A 22,066-nucleotide genomic window follows, 5' to 3' on the forward strand; every position below is an offset into this window, starting at 1 on the left:
AAAACACAAATCACCTGTTCATTTGCTTAGTAAGCTGCACTATATAGTTTAAAATTGCTATTAGTACATTTTTTCTGCAAGTGTGCAGCTTCATTTTAATTTGCAAGCTAAACTGCATATTTTGCGTTAATTGTAAAATTTTGTCAAGATAAATAAATGTGAACGAGAGTATTGGATTTTAGACAATGAAATTGCCTGTACTTCACCCTTTAGGCTGCCTACGTGTATGGATTGATTAATTTGCCTTTCAAGGCGCATTGCGGTTGCACTTTTGAATTGTGTTCCCTTTGGTTCCTGCCCAATTCTCTCATTTCATGCGCTGTCATTTTCAAGCTTGGCAGCATTTTTCACAGGCCAACAACTTGTCAGATAGTCTTTTCCTTCTTTTCACCAGCTACGAAAATGAAACGTCAAAGTGCAAAGTATGACAAATTGCATTTCCATTGTTAATTTGTATGCATAGCTTGATTCTCCACTCCATATCCGTTGGCCATGCAAATTAGCTTTAACATTGTTATACATACACACATACAAATATATTTTCTTCTGCTTTGCTCCCAAAAACTTTTTCAATTCAAGTTCGCTGAGCCTTCACTATTGAATATTGAACAAAAATCAATAAACATATTATGTTAAATATTTTAACGATTTTTTGTCCCGACCAAACGCTTTGATAATATGCGCACGCACAAAATTTTGTTGAGATTATATTGAAACATGCACATATGTAATCTGGCTTATATAATTATCAGGAAAAAATCTAAAAGCCATTTAAGCACAAAGGTCAAAAGTTCTTCAAAGTTCGCTATGTGGGCGCAATTTAAATACTTTGACATGAGCTTTGACATATGCATAAATGACGTAATAATCCAATTCATGTGCTCATTATTTAATATATATATATGAACATAAAATAAGTCAAATGGGAATCATTATTGTGTAATAACTTATTTAGCTTTCATTACTATAATCTAAATCTGTTGAGGTTTGTGCGCCTCGACACGCCTTTGAATTTCGGCTTAACAATGACAACATTGGACATATATATAGTTATTTTTGGGCAGAACTTTGGGACATCAAAATCATTTGTGGCAGCTAATTTCCATTTGGACGGCTAATGACTTTGGTCAAAACGTGTCTCCCAAAATATGCGCCTTAATATTTTCTAATTTATTAAAGCTTCAATAGCTTATAGCTGCTTAACATGAATATGCTTGTACATGAACGGGGACTTGAGTCCAAGTTTATTTTTTAAATATTTAATTATTCAAAATGAGTAATACAATAGCCTTGGTTCCCAATTTGTTAGAGTGTTATTCTTGCGTTGTCACTTTTAATTTTTTTTTGTAATTATTTATTTATTATCTTTTGATGGTTGACAAACTCGGCGTCACAGAATTAGAATACATGAATTTGTTAAAAAAAAGAAGAAAAATAACAGATACGCTGGGGTTATTTCATTATAACTTTTCTCGACTAACAGAACATGACAAGTAAATGCTTATATAATTCTTGAAAACAATTGCAATTTCTTTAATTAATAAACAAGCATACTTTTCGGCAGACCAGAATTATTAAACTTACTTTTATTAAGAAGCTTAAGATTAAGACATGATTTGTTGAGATATAAAATACAATAATGTCTTGCTTCTAATATGTAGAAAGGATACACTACAATCAACAGCCACAAGGAATTGAGATTTAGTCTGAGAATAATATGCATATGTCATGTAATACATACTCGTTAAATAGATCATATATTTTGTTAAGTGTTTAGCTGTCGTGTGTGACCATTAAACAGGAAATTTAAAATGTGCAGACCTTTAGAAGATTATATGACATAAATATTGCCATTATGGCCACTAAAGTCCAACTTAACTGCCATGGAAAATGACTAACAACACCAACAACAATTGGCCAAGTGCTGTTTATCAATATGTGTATGTGTGTGTGTGTGCGTGTGTGTGTGTGAGTGTGTCACTAACAAGGCGAAATCACTCGACTGAAAAACAGATTGAGATTTAGACTAAATGCCACTTAAGTGTCGGGCACAACAATTTCATCCTTCACATCTCTTCTTAAAGCTGTTTACCATCATTTGTGCTTCATTCACTGTGCTCTCACTTGCGTAAATTTGTGCAAAAATTCCCTACAACAATAACACCAACAACACGAGCTGCATGCTACTTGCATTAGTGCGCGTCCGACTGGGGTGTCGAGGCGCTTTCCTTGCAAAACGCATTGTTAGGGCAGCTGCAGCACTCAAGTGTGCGGCAATATGAGTGTGTGTGCGTGTGTGTGTGTGCGTGTGTGTTTGTGTGCGTGAGCTTGAATGTTTTATGACACTTTTGCTCATTGCTGGCCCAAATGCACACACAATATATACACACACACACACACACACACACATACAAAGCCATCTACTTGAATGCAAAATGTATATACATATGTTAATGTAAAATGTGCTGATGCGAAGCGAGCGGCTAGTTCGCTTCCGTCCAACAAAAGGATGTATGTGCCATGCACAACAAATAGGAAAATGTACACAACACTTACACACACATACGTGCAGCTAGGGGGAGAGAAAGAGAGACAGATGGATGTGTGTGTGTGTGTGTGTGTGTGTGTGTGTGTGTGTGTGTGTGTGTGAAACGCTGTCTTTGGCTTTGCATAAAAAATTGGCTGTGAAAACGCTTTGGGCAAATTTGTTTTCAGTTTTGCGCACACATTTCTCACACTCCGCTCACATTTTCAGCAAGTTTCCCTTTCATGCTGTTTCGTGTCGTTTTTTACAGATGTGTACTTTTATTTAAGTTTTTTACATTTCTCACATTTTATTTGCCAGTTTGCTTTTTTTTTATTTGGCATAGGAAAATTTTGTTTGTGGCCACAACGCAATGGCTAAACCGTTTTCAATCCTAAATAACTTATGACCCTAAAAGTTACTTAGTTTTGAATATAAATTACAAAATTTTAGAAACAATTGCGGCTCGCATTTCGTTGCCGCATATGTGTTAGACACGCAGATATTTTAAATTATTTGTGACTAAATTTGAGTAATTCTATCTCGTTAAATCATCTCGGATACTAAACTTTCATTGCGTTACAAATGGCATAAGACCATTATAACGCCCTCGCGTCCATTTATCCTCTGAAAGTAGTAGCTCAAATTCATAGGAAAATCTCACAGCTTTTCACATACATTTTTTCACTCTCACACACACACACACATATGTAGTTGGTTAGGATCATTGAGGCGTGTCGCCAAAGTGCCTCATAAGCGGACTAATGAATGACGCCGAAATAAACGCATGAATGGCTGCCAAAGCAGACATGCCCTTTGGCAAAAACTTTGCAAGTGAAATATAAATTAAAACTGTGCTTTCAATTAGCCTAATCGCAATTGAGAGCGTTGCGAACAACACGCACGAATTAAAACCGAAAGCAAATCTATTTTAATGGAGCTCTGTAAAATGTAATCAATTAACAACTTGCCTATTCACGCACACCCGCACACAAGCCGAAGAACAAAAGCATAAGGTATTCAATGGGTATTTGTTATTTTCATTTCTGACATATTTATGCATTTTTTGACTACAACAACTACAATAACAAAAACTTGGACAGCAAATAGTTTTTGGGCTGTGGCATTGAAAATGAAATTGAAATTGAACAGAGCTCAGAGCACAGAAAAAAAACACACAGAGCACAGCACATTGCCAAATTGATGAGTTGTTGCCATTTCGGAATGCCAATCAAAATGACAAAACAACACAAATCAAATCCATAAATTGCAATACAATTTTTTCTGTATTTCATTTAATTTGATTTACTCTACGTCTGCCAGATATATGTAACTTGTTAGAAAATTTTGTCGTTCTTAGCAAGTAGTTGCAGCAGACAGCGCCAAACTGTGTGTAAACTAAAAACTAGTCGAAAAGTTACTTCTTGTTCATTTCTCGGGTAGTTTTTCAAACTTTCGAGCTGTGACTTTGTAAAACATGAACTTTTGATATACTTGGGTTCTATAAAAGCCATAGTCGCAATATTTTGGATGAGTAAAGAAAATCTTCAGTAATCCTGCTACTGAATTTGCTGTCTTTCGGTCTAAAGAAATGTAGATCTATGTAGGTCTCTGAGAGATGTAGACTTAGATGAGTTATCGCTCACTATTTGTCGAGGTAAAAAGTTGTTGGTTTGAAACTGAAGTTATTTCAAGTGAAAAAGCATTCGGCAAAGCAAATATACACCTGTTCACTCTGCACCAGAGTATTATATTTTTGTTTTTTAATAAATTACTTTATATGTTTAGCTATACTTATAAAAAGCAATATTGTAATCATTTTAAAATGATATAACATTAATAATCAATCAGCTAGCTTGTAAGGGTATAAACAATTCGACGGCTTGATATTTTTTGTTTCTTTTGCATAATAATCAAAAATGCAAATGCAGCTTTGTTATCGCATCGGGAAAACAATTTAAATGCCAACAAATGCTCATATGCGCCAGGGGCGTGGCTTGCAGCGCCCCAAAAAGGAATTTGATTCGATTGCTTGTATGTCTGTCTGTCTGTCTGTCTGTCTGTCTGTCTGTCTGTTTGTCTAGCTGTCTGTCGTTTGACTGCTTTTACATTGCATTGAATGGCAGATGACTTTGACAATGACAAAACTAAATGACAAATTATTAAAGTGAGCAGAGCAAATCATTTAAAATGACTTCCTTGGTGTGCAATTAATTCAGGGGTGACATGAAAAAGTTACCGCCATTAATTGACATTTTCTTCTGGGCATTTTATGCAGCGTAAGAGCAGGCACAATGACTGTAGGTGTGTGTGTGCGAGTGTAAGCGTGTGCAGTTCATTTGGCACGTTTCGGGTATAATCCCAGTTGGGAGTATAATTCGTTGGAAGTCACTGTTGGGACAGCTAGGAGCGCACTCTACCGTCTGGCAAAGCTCATTTCCGTTTTATATTTAAACACTTGAGGCTAAAATGTTTGCTTTGCCCAATGCTCCGAGCTGCGACGCACAAGCGCAGTGCAAAATCATCATAAAAAGGCAAGAAATGAAAAAATAAATAGCCAGCCAAAGAGGATGCCAAGTTCTTGTCTATGGCTAGCTGGCGGAGCAGACGGAGGTGTAGTTGGCAGTGCTTAGAAAGTGGATTTTTAAATTAGTTTCCCGACTTCTACACAGGCATGCAGCCGAAAAGGCGCAAGGACGCAGGACGAACGGTTTGACGTCCTTCTTGGGGCAAATGGACTTCCAAGCCATTGGTTGTGACATTTTGGTGCTTATTTAAATGAATTAAGTGATTTTTCAAGTGCTAAGCTCGCCACGAGCTGCAAACTCATTTCCGCTCACTTCGCATTCGCTGTTCTTGCACCAATGCTGCCCAAGAAGTTGCCGCTTTAAGCTTCATTTGGCTTCCATTTTTTGTGGCTACAACGAGCTGTTTATTTACAGGCAATCAAAACTTTAACAACCGCTCGCAATTTGCCCGTCGGTGCTTTACGACAGTCTATCTATTTAGATGGGAACGAAATGTCCCAACAGAATGCAAAATATTACTAAACCTGCTATTAGGAAATAGTCAATTGTTTGTGCACAGAAGATTCTCTATTTGGTCGTAAATATATACACACACATACATACTATATATTAAGCTGCAGTATTTGAGTGCTGTATGGCCAGGTGAAATTTGTGTGCTGCAAGCGGGACAGGTAAAACGGTTTCAAGCTTTTCTGTTAAATTTAGGAAAAATAGATAACTCCTGAATCCTGAGGGTCGCATTCATACTCCATAGTAGCAGCAGTATTTATTTTCGTTTAGATACTTCAAGTGAAAAAAAAAAATGTAAAGATAATCGAAAAAAACATATTTTAATTGAAAAAGATGAATATTCAATATACCTTCTAGGGTATAAACTTATGTTATTTAAACATGTGGCCTCATTAGCAATTTGTCAAAGGCAATATATGCAGATATATGACCAAATTGGTTTTTCCTTTTGTTTGTTGGCGCACATGGCTCACGCATCGTATGCGTAATAAAGTTTACCAGGCAGCCTTTATCATTGTTTGTTCTCCTTACCGGCCCGTGTGCCATGACAGACGTAAGGTAACAGCATTGCAATAAACTGTCAAAGTGGCACGACAACAAAAAAGCGTTTCGCTTTAAACAAGCGTACACAATTCATGAAAGGGCTGTACAGTGCCCCCGCCTCGGCTCCGCTCGTACTTTTTTGGCCACATTGTTGGCTTCTTTACCTAGGGGCTGGAGTCGTGCTCGAGCTGTTTTATTGTTATATTATTGTTATTTAATGCCAGCACACACTAACTGCAGACACCTAAAACAATTTTATAACCGACCCATAAATAAGTATATATTCCAACTGCTTTCCTTATAAGTACGTGTGGCTCTCTGTCTCTCACTCTCTGATAAAGACTGCCCTCGTCTGGTTAGCCACCCAGTCACCAGCTACCAGTAGTAAGTTTCCATTTCCCATACCCACACAAACACACACACAGACACACACGCACACATACACACATTTGTTATACATTTTGTTTGTTGCATATTTAAAAAAAATGTTCGCTTTTGTTTTGGTATTCCACTGTTCTAAAGAATCTCAGGTTTCATTGCCTTATGCACGTAGGCTGCGTCTGTCGTTAAATTATTATTTTTTATTTCTGTATATATTGCTATTGCTATATAGACAAAGAAATGTTGAAAACGATTTTGCATGCATTCACTGAATGCAAAGCATAATAAAATTCATTGAGTTTGATATGTGTACAAGCAGCAAATTGTCTGCATGTAGAACAAATCGAGTATGTGTACTGAGGCCCACTCTCTAAGTACATACATGAAAAAGCTTTCACGCGCATTATTAATTAATTTGCGTTTCTTTCGGTATTGTGCTTTTCTGACCTATGCCAAGTCATGTTTGCGATTGTGGACCCTTTTCGACTGTCAATTTTAATTGCCCCTGTGAAATTGACACTTAAGCAAAGGGCTGGAATATTATCAATTTGGCATTGAGCGCTAAATGTGCTGAATCGCAGTTAACCATGTGACTTGATATTTTGCATCTTTAAATGTTGCTGAATGGAATATAGGCTGAAAGTAAATCAATGCCGAAACAGTTATTGCCGCTGTTTAACGCGTTCGCAGGTGATAATCCCTCCAAAGCCTTGTTGCAACTTTGTTGCTCAGGTAACTCGCCAGCGTTGTGTTTATTGCGATATACCTATTGATAATTCGGCTAAACGTTCTATTCTTGTGCTATTCTTGTGCTATTCTATTCTATTCTATTCTTGTGCACGCCCAAAAAAATTCTACTCAATTAGACTACTGGAATTACTATAATAAAATCAGTTTCTAGTTAAGCACGTGCCATATTTAAAAAGCCGCAAAATGTCGCACAAACAACAATACGCGTGTTTCTTTAATTGCATTTTGTAATATGCCCTTCCGCCTTGTTGCTAATTACGCCGTAAGTTGTCTCAAACAACGAAAATATATACATATATATATATATATATATATATATATATAAATATATATAGAATAACAAAAAAGCGTGAAAGAAAATCGAAAAAGGCAACATTTCCATAGCTACAGCTCAAGCAACAGCGAATTGTAATTAGCTGAAGTTGCGAATTTACGGCTGGTGCCAAGCGCAATAAAAATCATTCAAAATCGTTGCACTTGAGAGTTCAGCCCTGAAACGATACCAGGCCCAAAAACAAGAGACGCCTATTGCAAATATCAATTTGCATAGCTAAACGCCGCGGGCAAACAGCTCGACAAAAAATACAACGACAAACAAAAAAAAAAAAAAAAAAAACAAAAAAGTGCGTTTCGCTCGGCTCGAGACTCACCTGAATAAATCATTGCGATCGTGAAGGCGACGGCGACTCTGGGCGAGATTAGAGACGCCAAATTGATTGAAAATTCGGTCAAGTTTTAGTTGTTTTTAGTTGTTGTTGCTGCTGCTGCTGCTGCTGCTGCAGTTGATGCACTTAAGAGGCGGCAACCGGCTTGACAGTTTGTTTAAAGTTTGTATATTATATTTTTGTTGTCTCTTACGCTCCAATTGTTGTTGCTATTAAATTGTTGTCACGCATTATTTATGTTAGCTTTAACATATTTCATGATTGGTTTATCTATAGCATGAATTGTTTGCTTGTGCCAGCTGAAATAAAATTAATTTGTTAATTGCAAGCACACAATTTATGGCTAAATATTTATTAGCTGTCATGGCGCATTCATTGAAATATTTGCCAAATAATAATTGTAAAGTGCTTGAACGATTAGCTGACATCATGATTAAAGTATTGACAGCATTCCATATTGATATCAAACAAATCTAATTAACGGAAAATGGATAATATGCAGCGGTAACAACTGGCTTTATATCGAATTGTCGTATTTGTAAAATTAAATTTGCTTTGTCTTTCTATTTAACAGTCATTATGCAAATGGGGGAACATTAAAAACAATGAAATTATTTCCTAACGATGCTAATTGCCGACAACAAAAGAAATAATTGTGGCACACACACACCCACACACACACACACTCATACGGTAATACACATAACATGGACAACAAAAATTACAACACGCGAAACACAATAAAATCACATAAAAGACATGTTACACTTGATACAAAAACTATGAATGCATAACAATTGAGCTCTGAGTATATAAGTGCACTCACTTTCACAGACACACTCGATTCTTGATATATTGCTTTAATTATTAATATTATTTCGAATTGTTGCCCAAAATATAATTATGCAGTGTGAAGCACGTAGCCGTTGCAGTTGTTCAGCGTGTGTCATTGCCCGAGAAGTGTTCACTTTTGAATACCATCAGTGATTCATATTATTCAGCACATTATTCAATTAATTCACTTGAACATCACTCGACAGCGGAATCCTTGCACTTTTGTTCAATACGAGGACTCGACGGCAACTGAATGCGTAAAACGGAAACGCGGCTGCGATCACGACTTCGTTGCACGACACCGAGCGCTCTTAGCTTCGGCGCCCACACACATACACACACACACGCACTCACACACAGTCGCACATAGAGTACGTATTCTTTTGTACCGTTATGCACGGCTTAAAATTGGCGTCAACATGAACGTTTTTATGCGTTGCACAACCAACGCGGCGGCATTTTCAACACAAACTGATTGGCAATTCGATTCTAGTTGGCGCCACAGCGCCAAGCGGAACGTTCTGGAATTGGAACGCGCACAGCACACCACAGTAAGTTTTCCAATAAGACTGAACAGCAACAGCCGCTGCCGTTGTTGCTGCTGTTGTTGCCGGCGACTGCCTTGCTCGGCTATGGATAAAAATCGCATGCGACAAATTTGGCGAAGATAAAATTACTTTTGGCCAAGTGGTATATCAATAACGCGACTAATTAGTCTCACTTTTTGTTGTTGTTTTTATATCGGGTATATGGACGGAATTTCGTCTTAAAAATTTTGTTTGAAACGCGGCGACTTGTTAGCCATTTGACGCCGCCTTGGGGGCGGCAGAAGGGCGAATCGAAAGGACGCATAATAAATGAAGAGCATCAAATAATTTGCTTTTGACCAGCAGAATGCGACAATAAGGAAAAAGGGGGGCTCGCACCGCTTACCAAAGTGTGAGTTTTACATCAAATTGGGCTGGGTTTTCCGTTTTGACGCTCCCTTTTTGCTTTATGTACAATTTTTGCCTGATGAGCAAGTTGACATTGTCAATTTAGCAAATTTTCTTTTTTGATTTTCCAGAAAATTTCGGCTCCTTTTTTGCTAACCACTTTTCCTTTTGGCGGTGAATGCTTCGATTGGATTTTAGCAGCTGATTTGATTGCACCCTATAACAAGGGCCTATAACCAGTTAGCCAATATGGCCAATAGGCTAACTAAAAGAGTTATTGGGATGATATGAATAAAGAGAACCTTTTTACTTGGAAGGGGCGACACAGAAAGTTGCGCATTTGATGCGAAGGCGCACTTTTAGGTGTTCGTTAAGATTAAGAATTCAACTTTTAAATTTAAGTTTCAGCCAGATACACAGTGAAAGATACCTTTAAAGCATGCTTGGACTGTTTTTTTTTTTTTTTGCTCAACCGTATGTAGGATATTTTTCTAGGATCTATGGTCTATATATCTATGATATAGCTTCTATACGTACTCTTTCTGGTACTGGTTCCAGATGTCAACACTTTATTTTAGCAATCGTTGACATTTGTTTACTTGGAACACCAAATTGGTAGCCAGTGGTGCGAATAATACACAATATTCGCCCCAGATACGCTCGCACACAGATACACGAACACACACTCGCACACACGCACACACGCACTGGCACCCTCATAAGTGGCAACAGCCAGAATTCATCGCTAATTAGGATAAACAGCTGTTGCCAAATTAATTACATATGATGGGCACATGAACACATAAGCAAGGCTCGCCCATCGCTCAACAAAAACAAATGCAACCTTTATTTGGGCTGTCTGTTTACCCACTTTCCGAAACACCACGCCCCTCCTAACAACAACCCCTTACTAAGGCGAATGTAATCATAATGAAAGACGAACCGCTTTTATTTACCCCATTCACTTCGTATCTCAAGCTGGCAATCCCTATGCCAGCAATAAATCTGACAATCAGCTGCCAAGCGAAAAGAGAAACTTTTGTTGAATGGCCAAAAAGGAAACTGCAGGCAGCTCGACGGTGCGCGCTCCTTGTTAATTTGCATAAACAGCCAGAAAATCCACTTGGACGTTGCACCTGACAGTCAGTAAGTCACCAGCAAAAACTGCTGACTGTGTTTGGCTTAGTGAGGGTGGGGGAGCGTGGGCCAGGAGCAGGGGCAGGAGCAGGACACGGTGCTCAGCATGCAATCTGGAATATATTATGCTGCTTAAACGTAAAGTGACTTGGCCTGTGTAAGAATTCAACGCCTTGATCTGAGTGCATATTGTCAGGCAGCTGCTTGGGTCGCCTTTCAGCCATACAAAAGAATTTAAAGCACTGCAAAAATATTTACACAAAACTTTGTTGCACGAGCTTTTTGCTCGAGCTGTGGAAAGTTTTCGCATTTCCCCTTAGCTTCACAATGTTATTGTTACTTTATTGTTGCCCCAATTCTTGGAAATTGCACACAAATTCTTATAATCAACTTATCTGACGATTTTGGGTGTTCAATTTGCACAAAGCTGATTACACAATTTTCATACTTTGCATCACCAAATCCCATGAATAGCGCACACCCACACACACTAAAGGTATTCGGATCTACAGATTTAATTTTTTTTTTTTTGTACTCTTTACCTTTTTTTTTATTGATTTGGTACTTTACAATTAAGGACTCAGACGCAAGCGAGTTAATCATATTGGACAAGAAACCGACTCTGTCGGAGAAGCTGCTTTAAAATGTACTATTTATTTATTTGAAGAACAAGTTCAGAAAAGTACAAGTTAATTTGAATTAAAAATCTACTGACCTACTTGTAATGCTGCTTAACTTGGCATGAAAAATATAATTAATTAAACTCAAACTTTGTTCTAGCTAAACTCTCAAACAACTTTAAGGCTTTTTAAAATGATTTAAAATGCACGCAAAATACCAGCAAAACATTTTAAACATAATTTTTGAAACGGTTCTCCGAACTTTGAATCGCTGTAACATGCAAAATGTGCCAAAACCTTATCCATGCTCAGATATTTTGCAATTACGTATTGCATTAAAGTTCCATGATTTTTAGAAAAAAGACAACCTTTTATTGGAATAGAAGAAATACACTTTAAGTTCGGCTCACATTGCCTTTGCTGTTGGCTTCTGTTTTATTTCTTTTCTTCTGCTATTATTGCGCCTTTGATTGCGTATCTTGATGCTTGGATTTGTATCGTTGCTTCAGCGGCTTGAGGTCGTGTCTCCTGCTTGTTATTGTTATTCTGTATTTCACGGAAGCCGCCCCTTATGCGACTGTTTTGCTGGCACTGCTGTCACTCAAAGGCAAACACCTGTAATAAATATTCGTTTGTCGTTTCTGGTTTACGCTTTCGTTTCGCTCAGTTATCCTGGTTTTCTGGCTGCCTGCCAGATACATTTCGCTTGATTTTCCATGCGAGCGCACAGCAACAGCAGCGAAAAGAAAATCCAGCAAAGGAAAACTGCCTCGTTGGCACATTTTCATATAGCATCGCCTGAGAACTTAACTCAATTCCCATTCAAGCAGTGGTAGAGCGCATAAAACGCCAACAAGGCAACAGCCCCATCATTGGACCAACAGCCCGAAAGAAGTGCAGCCACGCACTTGATGTCAAAAGCACCAAAGCAGCCCGAGTTTGCTAGCCACGCTTTGGGGCCGTTTACCGGCGATGGCCACATTTGGTTGCACATGTTGCACGATTAACGTAGCACATATAATTAAACGTGTAGACCACACCTGCTTAATGCGGCGGCTGTTGCTGCTGCTTCCTTTCTACTAGACATTTGAGCAGGATGCTGCCCGGCAGGAGTGCAGGAGTCGCACTTTCATTCTGGCTGCAGTATGTCACCATTCTCGCACATCTGAGCACTCAGTGTGTGTTATTAATTGCGTAATTTGTTTATTAATACACAAATGAGCACACACCTGCAGCAAGAGCCGTTACCTGTGCAATCCACTTACATTATGTGCACCTAAAAGCCGTACGCTGTAAACTCTAAGCGGGCCAAGACCTGGCCTGGAGGATGCTCTCTATCTGTGCAAAGCTAGAGCTTGTTGTTGTTTCTGATGTTGTGTTTGTTGTTGTTGTTGTTGTTGTTGTTATTCCTGTTACTTATTCAACGCAATTAGCGAACTCACCTGCCTCGGCCAACGTTCTCCACAAATTCTAATCACATTTCAACTGTTCAACATACAAAAGTTTTGAACAAACTTTGCAGCCAAGTGTTTGACTTGCAATTGAAGAATTTTGCTTCAGCATTTTTCCCATACTCACACACACACACACATACATTCACACATTTTGTATGCGCTGGGGAGTTGACTTGTGGGCCATAAATCAATTTTTATATTCTGCTACTCCGGCAGGCTCTTCCTTGCTGCTTGCTGCTTCTGCCTGCTGCCAGCTGCCTTCATTCGCTTTAATTGCCTGCACATGGAAAATTCTAATGGCAAACACGAGCGCAAAGCTCCTCATAGAGACCATGAGAGTAGCTGGTAACGCTTTAATTAAATTATAATTACCAGAGTCTTGTTAGCACAATTACAGACACCGCCACAGCCGTAACCAAGCAAGGCTACGTGTCCGCACATCAACATGTGGCCTTCTACCTTAAGCTCAAGTCAGCGCCACTTACCACATTGACTTTAACATTATTTTCCCTAGAATCCATTTGCTGAGCGCGATTTTTTCAGAAAAAAATAACACAGATGTAATTCCATTGTTTATTTGCACGCTCTGATACCCTGTACTCAGCATTAAAATATAAAATTGTGTGTGTGTGTGTGTGTGTGTGTGTGTGTGTGTGTATGCATGTGTGTGTGTGTGTGGGTACGTGTGTGTATGTGTGTTTGTATGTGTGTGTGCGAGCGAGCAAGCGAATCAGCAAGCGTGTGATTGACAGAGCCTAGCTAAGGCAGCAGACGAGCAGAGCGAAGAGATCTGAGAGGAATTAAATCATAACGATAGAAAGAAGAAGAGCTGACAGTATAAATACAGACGCCTCTTGATGGTGGCATTCAGTAGAAGCTGCGAGGCAGCCAGTGAAGCATGGAGTGCGCTTGCTCTAACAAAACTAAATTGCAGCAGATCGGAAATGGAAGCTCTCCCAGGCAGTATATGTAAATACAACTGATCGATCAAGTTGGTATCAGTTCATGACGCAAGGTGGCCCGGTCAAGGCTGGAGTGCCTTTGGATGTTTCCAAATTCGTATACAAGCATTAACAGCAGCAGATCAGAAGTGAGGAGTGGAAAGAAGAAGAGCTGGCAGCATAAACATCGTTACCCATAAAAGTATCATGTCAGTTGGAGCTGCAAGGCGGCCCTCGCAGGAAATATGTGTGGTAAGTTCTTACTAATTGTCGCCTTCAAAAAGTTAAAAAGCTGTTACAATAACTTGTAGCCATTTTCACCAAGTAAATAAAAGTTCAAATAAATTCATTTAGTTGCGGATTCCAAGAAAACAGAAGTACTAAGGTCAAATTTCTATTGTCCAGGCATAAGTTCCTTTCCAGTTATGGAACATATTTTCAAGTGAATACGACAGTGTGTACAGGGTATAACAGCCAAGTCAACTGCAGAAACCACTCAAGCTAAAAGAAAGACTGTCGATTAGAAAAACCGCAACAAAGTTGCAGCCGTCAAAACTGTTAACGTTTAAATACAAAACTTAAATCAATGTAGAAACTAAGTAAGTGAAGACATTTAAAGTGAAATATGTGGCTTATAAGTGCTTTCTCTTATATAAAATAGTATATAGTGCTTCGCATAGAAACAGATGTGCAAGTCATTATATGGAGGAATGTGTTGTATTTATGTTTATCACGTAGGGCTGTTGCTGACGTATGTTGAAAGCATTTGCATACCCCACTCTGATTAATCAAAGTCCACATCGGGCGGCAATAACTTTTCCCATTTTGCCCACTTGCCAATATTGCGCATACGTCACGTACGCACATGAATTGCATGCACCATCATGGCACGGGCCAGGCATTTTGTAAGGAGCAGGCCACTTGCAACCTAATGATTACAGCGCTAAACACACGCAGGTAGCAACAAGCCCACACACAGACAATGTGCAGCTCACAACTGCAACAATCTGCTGCTGCCTGTTGGCCACAGCCGGCTGCAACAAGCTCTGTGAACGACCAGGAAAAATGAAGCCAATACAAAAACATCGCGCAGTGCGTCGAGTGCATTAGATGAATATTAAAAGCACTTTGCCAGTAGGTCAAGAGAGGGTGTGGCTGGCAGACGGTCAGTCTGTTGTTGCTGCTGCGGCTCTTCCAGGATCTGCAGTCGTCATCATTGCGTTGCGTTACACAATGAATGACTCAAGCGAAGCTTGAGTCGCCATTGTTTGTGCTATGCTTCGTTGCATAAATCGCAGAGCCCGTAGGTCCCCTGACATTTGCCATATTTTGCTCGCATAATAAATTACGTTTACACGTATTTGCATATAATCACATCAGCTTAGTAAAGAGGCTTCTGAGCTGACAGCTTGCAAAGTGCAAGCATTCAATACAATACAAACCCGTTCGCCAAATCACGCTGCCAAAACCCCGCCCACACGCTGATTTTAACAATTGTGCTGCGTAATTTTACAAACAGATTTTCGCACAGCAACCAAATGCGGTTTATAATTCGCAGCGCTGGCGACGTTGAGTGGCATTGTCATTGTCACTGCCAGCTGCCAGACAGTGGCAGCCACAGCTCGGCAATTCGCTCGACAATCCGTTTGCCTGTCAGCGCCAGCAGCTGCCGCAGCTCGCACACCTGTTGGGTTTGTATTGAGGCATAGGACACTGGCGCTTTATCCGCATCTGCAGTTGATGGCTGCACCTGAACTGAAAAGTCTTTAACTTTAACTTTAACGAACTTTAATATGCTGTGCTTTTCAACTGTTTAGTTTTAATTTCAGCTAAATAAACGCTTAATTTTTGCAGAGGATTTACCTTGTGGCAAACACCTGTTGCAACTTCCGCTTGCCGCTGCGCGCTGTCAGAGCTTTTTCGTTAATCAAACACAGAAATGTAATTTATTAAAACGCCCAAAGGACTAAGGAAGCAGGCAGCAACATGGCCGAAACATTCATTCTACCAAATGCGATGGGATTAGTTTTATCCAGTTAAAGATGCTTGCCAGCCTGCGACATTAGTCGAGACGTGATCTCATTGATTGGGCCAGCCTAAAACAGGAATCAGCCTGAGATTTTGACTGCTTCAGTTGGCGCCCATCTGCTGGCTCAGATTTGATGGCATAAATCTACACGGTACACAATAGGTTGAGCAAAGGGAAAGAACGAACTCTGCAGTGCTGATGATTAAATACACTTTCAGACTGACAGTAATGGAATTATATGAATAACAACCTTCCTGGGACAAAGCAAACCCTTAGATAATTATTTCTATGATAAATGTTGACTACTGGTAAACGGCTATTTCTGATCAAAAATCAATATAAAGTGATTTCGTGACAAAAACTGCAATACCCTACGTTAGGGTATACAAACACATAAGCTACGGCAAGCAAATTTAAAATCGGAAGAGAACAAGAGTAAGATGTGAAAGTAGCATTAGGGTTGGGGATAAGCAGTACTGCCGACACATACAAGTACTCGTACTTGTGTAAGCGAGTATTTTAGCAAAACCTCATGACAACGCACAGGTTGTGGTGGGAGTCATGCCTTAAGGCAAACTAACAAGCAACCAAAAGCAGTGCCTCAATCCAAGGCTGAGTCTAACTAACAGCAACAACAACAAAAGCACCTACAAAAACAATAATGGCTGGCTACAGAAGGCATCTGAAATTCTCTGGCTTATCAGCGGGCCAATGCCGGAAGCTGTGAAAATATTCATACATATTTACACGTCTCGGCGCTGGTAGGGATGCTGCCCCATTGTGTGGCAAGTTGGTGACGCTCTGCGTATCGTGCTCTCATCAAATTACGTATTCAGCAGACAGTCTGTCTGACAGACTGTCAGACAAGCAAAACAAATAAACGACTAATAAAAATTCCTTTGGCATCAAATTTGCCTGCACTTTGTATAGTTAGGCAGCATCCTGTCACACTGACAGCACTTGTAGTGTATTCAGCATGTTTACTTAATTGGTTTACTTTACCGATCAACAAATTGCTTTACATACTACCGTTTGTTTGCCAACAATTAAACTAGTTAGTCAACAACTGCGTATTAATTTATTCTTCTGGAATTTGCCACACCACTTGTTGGTAAAACCCTGAAAGTCCTTCAACGCAAATTCAATTGTTGCATGCAGAAAATAAATATTAAAAATAAAATGTCCATTTAAATTTTTGTGTAATTACAATGTTAATAACTTAACGCAATTGACATCAATTTCTCGGCCCATCGTCTCCATCGGCGCATATCGCCTGTCGCCGTCGCCTGGCCACATTTTCAATTCAGCGTCAAAAATCAATCATAATTCAATTAACGCCTTGGCATAAGGCGCCTGTAAGTCCTGTTGTACGGCATGGACACAATTTGATGTATTTTTCCATGGCGCATTTTTGCTCAAAGCTTTCCATAATTTCTAATAGGAAAGTTCAAGTACCTTTTTGGAAAATTATGTGAGTGCTTAAAAGACATTTTGTTATTTGCAACGTTTTTACTAAAGATAAAAATATTTTTAGCTTAAATTTCAAATTTTATTATTAAAAAATAAGAACACAAATTACATGGACATTATTGATCAGTTGATACATAAAAAAATAAAACGATATAAAGTGTGCTTTTTTGCATTCTCAAGAATTTCCAAAAAATTTCTACTTTTTTTTTTGTCACTAAACTACAATGTAGTGAGTCTGCAGTATTCGATTTAAATTTCTACATTTATATTAATCTGTTATACCAGTAAATTTCTCCAAAAATAAAATGAACATGAATTAAAGTTGAATTTGAAGGGTTTAATTTATCTGCGAAGCACAACAATTTTTTGGACAAATATTTACATAAATATTATGATTCAATATTCGGTTAGCAGCTGTAAAACATATGTGTTCCGATTGTGAATTTACATAACTAACACATTCACCACATTTTCGGGCTTAAATCAGCAAATCACTTACAATATTGCGAAAACTAAAAGTAAGATTTAAATCACAACCAAATTACCAATAAAGTGTATGGATTTTGAGAAGTTTAGCAAGGATTGACATACGATTAGCGATACGTCCTTGCATTGCCAATGAGCGCGAAATACAAGTTTCATTATTACAATAAAATAAAAAGTGAAAGCACTTGCTTAAATTGAACACATCTTCTTCACTTTTCCCTCCATATGTATGAAGTACAGTGGTTCCTTGCAATAAACTATAAATCCTAAAACCATTTTACATAAAAATTGAATTTAAATAAAAATATAAAAAAAAGCAATACGTTTTATTAGTTTGAATTCCCTTGGTTTTATAGAGTACAAAAACTGAAACTGGTATTTTTTCTATTCTCAAGCCTTTTGTAAAAGACGAAAGATGACATTTAGAGACACACACATACACACACACTCAAACACGCCGAACACAATTTGGATTGTAGCATCAATTTACAGCTCTGAGCACAACTAACGAGGCAGCTCACGTAATCAAAGAACTCGTTACAATGGCACACATCCATCAACTAAATTGGACACGCCCATGTCGCATAGATTACGCCAAACTCTTTAGCGGGTGACAGCAAATGCAAGCAGCGTCAAATCTGCACAGCGTGCGTAGACTTACAAGGCGCACTGTGCTGTGTTATAACAAGCCATTCATAAAGTCAAACAAAAAGTGCGTCAACCGACGCAAGGTTGGCCTGCGGATCAGCCAAAAGACATAAAGAAATAGAGTTGGCAACAGATCCTGTAGCGCAAATGGCATGTGCCACAACACGCTTAAAGGGGGCGGAAGACGAATGGCAAACGCGCTGCTGTCGACGCCGCAGATACGTGTTGACATGTCAGTTAGGCAAATGAGGGTAGACAGCTCACTAAAAAGCCCCACGCGCCCCACCACCCCTTAAGGCAGCTGCGAAAGTTCACAAAAACCCACACGCACTTGATGAAATTTAATGCCCTTTTGCCAAAGTTTGGTGGCCCCAAGCTTTAAAACCAAGCCGCAGACGGGTCATTAGCCGAATTCGCTGTGCAAACTGCGGTGGAGCTGGCCAATTGCCCCGATGACTGCCTGCCCAATTAAATGGCCACTGTGGGCAACACCCAACAATAATAAATTTCGGTCATTTATATGTAGAACAATTGCTGTTGCCAGCTCTAAATCTCAGCTCAAATGTACAGTTCTATCAGCGAAGCAGCGAAAGTTAATACCCAGTAAACCAGAGTAAATAGTGCTGTACATAGGTATTTCAAAGGCAGTTTGAACGATTTATGTTGGTAAAGCTCTAAATATAACTCATAAATCAAAAATCATAAATCAGTATAAATTAGTCAAGTCTCTAGTCACTAGTCTCTGTTTGCTCCCGCACATATATTAATATAGCAAAACTTTTCAATAGTACGCTTAGAAGCTACGCTTGAGATATTAAAGCCAAGTACAGGATATCTTTAAGTTGATGCCCCTCGACTCGAGCATTCTTGCTATAATTTATCTGACTGGTGTAACGAGTGCATGTGTCACAGCACCAGACTGGAATAGCATGGATTTTGTTGTGACTTTAAGGGCTCTCAGTCCGTCACCTACATAAGGCCACAAAACCAACCGACAAACTGCCCGCATACGAACCAATGCGACAAACGATAATGCTTAAAAATGTAAAAAGAAAAATAAATGTGAAAAAAAAAAGCAAACAGAATAGGAAAAGCCAACAACAATGCTCGTAAATGCAAAGAGAATAATAAAAATCGATTTAAAACAGGACTACAATTGAAATTGAAATAGAGCCTGTGCCATCCTTTTGGCCATCCCGACAGCATTATGTGGCACTGTGTGGTCTGCTCGTGCCAACGCTTGAGCCTTGTGGCACGTTGCCATTTGATAACCCATTGTGGCTAACGTTTTTCACAGAGCGCGCAAATTGAAAAAAGTACAGAAATATATATATACATATATATATATATATATATATATAAAAGTGGCATCGAGTGCGAAAGAGCAAAGGGAAAGGATATGGACTCATCCCGACGAGAGGCAAGTGGCAAGTGGCAAGTGACAACCGACGAACGTGTGAAATCCAAAAAGGGTAACCAACGCCTGTCTTTGATGGCGCGTGTCCATTTTGTGCTGTCATTGAACATGAAAACCTAAGCGGAATGCCATAGTCGGAGAAAACGGAATACGAAACGCCAATGACAAGGACTTTACCGCTGAAGTCTCAATTAGTCTCATTTGGCTGACGATTATTGAACTTTGGCTTAAAGGTCACAAGGCGCAACAGAAGTGATTTTGATCGGTTTCGTCTTCCAAACCCTTCGCATCAACGAATTCTATTCAATGTTAATTCCAACAGGAAATTTCATCTGAGACAGGCTGAGCAGCATATCTGCTGGCCTCGTGCTGGAGCTTACTGTTCAAGCCAACTTTTGACACCGGCCAACCGACACAGTAGCTAGCTTCACTCAAGCGTTAAGATAAGGGTAAACTTTCTTGGCTGCACCTTCAGGCCAAAATATGTATGTAGATGGTCTATTCACAGGTGCCGCATGCAGCTCCCGCATATATTTGGCAGACGCCACAAAGGATACAGTGCAAGCAAAATGTAACTGATACGTGCCTGCCAGAATATCGGGCTTATCAGCTCGGATGTCTGAGTTCATCTTTTATTTCTTCCTTGCACACACGGCGTATGTGTAATTGGATAACTGTGGCAAGTACATAGTATAAGGTTATATAGCCATTTTAGTTAGCCTGAAGTCTAAATAAATCCAAATCAAAGTCCGGAGATTAAATTTAACACGAAATTTGGCTAAAAGAAATTTTCGTACACAAAAATCGTTTTAATTCCAATACACTATGATTTCCGATTTATAGAATTCGTGGGCTTAAATCTCAGCCGCACAACATTTAAAATTTAATTTAAATATATGTACAAGTATTCTGCCAGTCAAATTCAGCGAAAATTTCAACGCACAGCCAAGGTTTACCCTTGCCCCAGCCCTTTTAGTAGTCCCGGCCAACTTTGTCTGGAGTTGAGAATTTGTGTTTATGCATTAAATTAGGGGAATCTCGGAGAGGGCAACTTTTATGATTGGGTTATGCTGTTTGCAGGGCCGCGTGTGCCGGCTGTTTGGGTTAATAAAATATGCAAATATCCAGCATTCAAAATTAAGTTTCGCTTTCGTTTGCAACCCTTAACGCACTGCCACAACCTTGTACCCCGTCGGTTTCAAATGCCATCCAGCTCAAAAGTAAAAGTGAAAGCGAAAGCGACATATGCAGCATACGAGCATCACGCATACGCACCGTAGTGTGGGCTTGGTGCCAAAGGTCTATTAACTAATAATCAAATTATTTTAAATAGCAGAAACTTTTGAGCACTTGTCATGCCTTTTATCTGTGCGGCAAGCTAATGGGAAAATCGTGTTTTGCCCTACACTCAAGCCGTCTAATTCATTTATAATTTTCATAATCATATTATTTAGTCGTTGGAACATTGGGTGATTGGCATATGTTGTTAGTGTGATTGTGTTTAGGTGTGTGTAAGAATAAATTTAGGATATATTGGACTTATTGCTGTGTGTGCCAAGCTTTTAAGCACTTACCAATAATTCCGTGTTAAGCCTTACTGTTAAAACTTTTAATGAAGACGCCTGAGGATCTAAAAACTTCCTGTGGCAGTAGCTAAGAACATTATGAATTTCATAGATAAAAGTCGAAGTGTCAGATACCTATGTGTGGAAAGAGCTTTCCATTAGATTTATAAATTAAAGCGAATGAAACAGAGTTTTAAATATAACTTATAACATTTCATAATTAGAGAAAGCGGCTCTACAATTACTTAAAAGCTTTCTACAAAATTAGGTTTTTTAAAAAATTTTAATACTAGAGCAGTTGTATATATTGTTGAGTTCAAAATGTTCAGTAATTTAAATGGTAACACCTGAGGCACTAGCTTAGCATGTCTACTCAAGATGATTTTTGTAGATAAGTGCAGTCGCAGTGCTAGATAACTTAAAGAGCTTTCCATTACATAAAATAACATTAATGCTTCAAGCAGGATTAAGTGCGAAATAAACGCACTTTTTAATGTACATTGAAGCCTTGCGTCGTTAGAGAAAACAGCTTTAATAACACTTGAAAACGACCAGAAAAGTTAAGCTATAACTAGCTTAAAGGCAGTTGTATATTTTTTAAAGTTTAAAAACTTTCTTTATTTTAACTT

At 38.9% G+C, this 22,066-nt stretch overlaps 1 protein-coding gene across 2 annotated transcripts in view; it reads right to left on the reverse strand.

The window, feature by feature from the left end:
* Positions 1-9,195, reverse strand: part of Oamb (Octopamine receptor in mushroom bodies) — a 28,368-nt gene extending 19,173 nt beyond the window's left edge. For both annotated transcript variants that reach the window (XM_032439116.2, XM_032439114.2), the window contains exons 1-2: positions 8,728-9,195; positions 7,887-8,200 (exon numbers count right to left, since the gene is read on the reverse strand). The gene's annotated coding sequence lies outside the window, so the exon portion shown is untranslated. The remainder of the gene's footprint in view (positions 1-7,886; positions 8,201-8,727) is intronic.
* Between the last annotated feature and the right edge of the window lie 12,871 nt (positions 9,196-22,066).

The sequence above is a fragment of the Drosophila virilis genome, chromosome 2, assembly GCF_030788295.1.
Source record: "Drosophila virilis strain 15010-1051.87 chromosome 2, Dvir_AGI_RSII-ME, whole genome shotgun sequence".
NCBI classification, from domain to species: Eukaryota; Metazoa; Arthropoda; class Insecta; order Diptera; family Drosophilidae; genus Drosophila; species Drosophila virilis.